This window comes from Canis lupus, chromosome 25 (genome assembly GCF_048164855.1).
Source record: "Canis lupus baileyi chromosome 25, mCanLup2.hap1, whole genome shotgun sequence".
Classification (NCBI taxonomy): domain Eukaryota; kingdom Metazoa; phylum Chordata; class Mammalia; order Carnivora; family Canidae; genus Canis; species Canis lupus.
The window spans coordinates 29,433,352-29,436,186 of NC_132862.1; the positions used below are offsets into that span (position 1 = coordinate 29,433,352).

Sequence of the window (2,835 nt, forward strand, 5' to 3'; positions counted from 1 at the left end):
CATCAATTGGATCTAATTGATCTTTATAAGATACTTCTTCCAACAAGTACAAAATGCCTGTTCCTCTCAGGTGCACATGGAACATTCACCAAGATAGACCACATTTGCTAAGGGCCACCTTAGCAGACTTAAAAGATAGAAATGATGCAACATGTGCTCTCAGAATACAATAGAATTACACTGGGAATTAATTACAGAGAGCGAGCAGCTGATAAGTCCTGAAATTCCTGGAGATTAAACAACACACTTCTAAGTAACATATGGATCAAAAAAGAAATCTCAAGGTAAATATAAAATATTTTAGACTAAATGAAAATAAAAATATTATTTACCAAATTTGTTTGATCTAACAGAAGTTATGCATGGAGGGAAATTTATAGCATTTAATATATTTTAGAAAAATAAAATCTAAAATCTGTAATCTAAGTTTCTACTTTAGGAAATTGAAGAAGACAAGGAAATTAAATCCCAAGTATGCAAAAGAGAATAAATTATAGCCACACCATCTTTGGGCTGATCCGTGGTGGGCGTTTTGAGGGCAGCTGACCCGCAGCCTACCTGCCTGGCACCGTCTCTTGCGGAAGCCTGAGCCGGCCGTGCAGCTTTCTCCCTTTGTCTCATAACCATGTCCACCAATGAGAATGTTAATTCACCAGCTGTCCGCTTTAACAGATTCAAGAACAAGGAGAAAGACAGTACAAAATGAGGCAGAGCTGAATAGAAGGTAATGTGGAGCTGAGGAAAGCTAAGAAGGATGACCAGATGCTGAAAAGGAGAAATGTAAGCTCATTTACTGATGATGCTACCTCTCCACTGCAGGACAACCGCAACAACAAGGGCACTGTAAATAGGTCTTTTGATGACATTGTCAAAGGCATAAATAACAACAATCTGGAAAGTCACCTCCAGGCTACTCAAGTTGCTAGGAAACTATTTTCTAGGGAAAAACAGCCCCCCATAGACAACATAATCCAGGCTGGTTTGATTTCAAAATTTGTGTCCTTCTTGGGCAGAACTGATTGTAGTCCTATTCACTTTTAATGTGCTTGGGCCCACTAACATTGCTTCTGGGACATCAGAACAGACCAAGGCTGTGGTAGATGGAGGTGCTATCCCAGCATTCATTTCTCTATTGTCATCTTTCCATGCCCACATTAGTGAACAAGCTGTATGGGCTCTAGGAAACATTACAGGTGATGGTTCAGTTTTGTGAGACTTGATTAGTTATCAAGTATGGTGCAGTTGACCCACTGTTGGCTCTCCTTGCAGTTCCTGATATGTCATCTTTAGCATGTAGTTACTTATGTACCCTTACTTGGACCCTTTCAAACCTTTGTCGCAACAAGAATCCTACACCCTGGTAAGATGCTGTTGAGAAGATTCTTCCTACCTTAGTTCATCTCCTGCATCATGATGATCCGGAAGTATTAGCAGATATCTGCTGGGCCATTTCCTATCTTACTGGTGGTCCAAATGAATGGATTGAAATTGTGAAAACAGGAGTCATACCCCAACTTGTGAAGCTTCTAGGAGCTACTGAATTGCCCATTGTGACTCCTGCACTAAGAGTCATAGGAAATATTGTCATTGAGACAAATGAACAGACTCAGGTTGTAACAGATGCAGGAGCACTTGTTGTCTTTCCCAGCTTGTTAATGAACCCCAAAACTAATATTCAGAAGGAAGCTACAAGGACGATGTTAAAATCACAGTTGGTCGCCAGGACCAGATACAGCAAGTTGTGAATCATGGATTAGTCCCATTCCTGTTTGGTGTTCTCTCTAAGGCAGACTTTAAAACACAAAAGGAAGTTGTTTGGGCTGTGACCAGCTGTACAAGTGGAGGAATGGTTGAACAGATTGTATACCTCATTCATTGTGTTATAATAGAACCACTGATGAACCTCTTAACTGCAAAAGATACCAAAATTATTCTGGTTATTCTGGATACCATTTCAAACATCTTCCAGGCTGCTGAGAAACTAGGTGAAACTGAGACACTTAGTATAATGGTTGAAGAACGTGGAGATTTGGACAAAATTGAAGCTCTACAAAACCATGAAAATTTGTCTGTGTACAAAGCTTCTTTAAACTTAATTGAGAAGTCTCTCTCTGTAGAGGAAGAGGAAGATCAGAATGTTGTGCCCGAAACTACATTTGAAGGCTATACATTCCAAGTTCAGGATGGCACTCCTGGGACCTTTAACTTTTAGATTGTACAGCAGAGGCAGAAAGTTATTTGCTGTGTACTCTGTTTGGTACAAGTTTGCCGTACTGTTTCTCTACTAAGAATTCTTTTTAAATGTGTTTTGCTATTGAAGTACTTTTTACAACAAAACTATACTTGACCATTTCCAAACTGTACAAACTGTATAAAGCTCCTCCTCTCAATGGATTTCTTATTTCTATGTGGAATCTCCTATCTTGCAGTGTCCTGTAAATAAAGATTAAATTCCATCCTTTTCTTAAAAAATAAAGGAAAAGAAAATAAATTACAATAATTAGGGCAAGAACTAATGATATTGATAACAATAAATTATTAAAGAATATCAACAAAACCAAAAACAATGACAAAAATCAATTAAGTTGGTGAACTTCTGACTATGCTCCATGAAAAAAAAAGAGAGAGAATACACAAATTATTTAAAATCATAAATGTGAGAAGAGCTAACACTATTGATCCCAGGGACAAAAACACAATAATATATATTATAAATAACCTTATGCTCACAAATTTAATAATTTTGATGAAGTGGATCAATTCCTTGAAAGATACAGCCTACTAAAAATCAGACAAGTAGAAATAGACCTATATCTAGCAAATAAATTGAATCAA

At 37.5% G+C, this 2,835-nt stretch overlaps 1 pseudogene; it reads left to right on the forward strand.

Moving 5' to 3' along the window:
- Positions 1–625: 625 nt before the first annotated feature.
- On the forward strand, positions 626–2,265 carry LOC140616863 (importin subunit alpha-1 pseudogene; annotated as a pseudogene).
- The last annotated feature ends 570 nt before the right edge of the window (positions 2,266–2,835 follow it).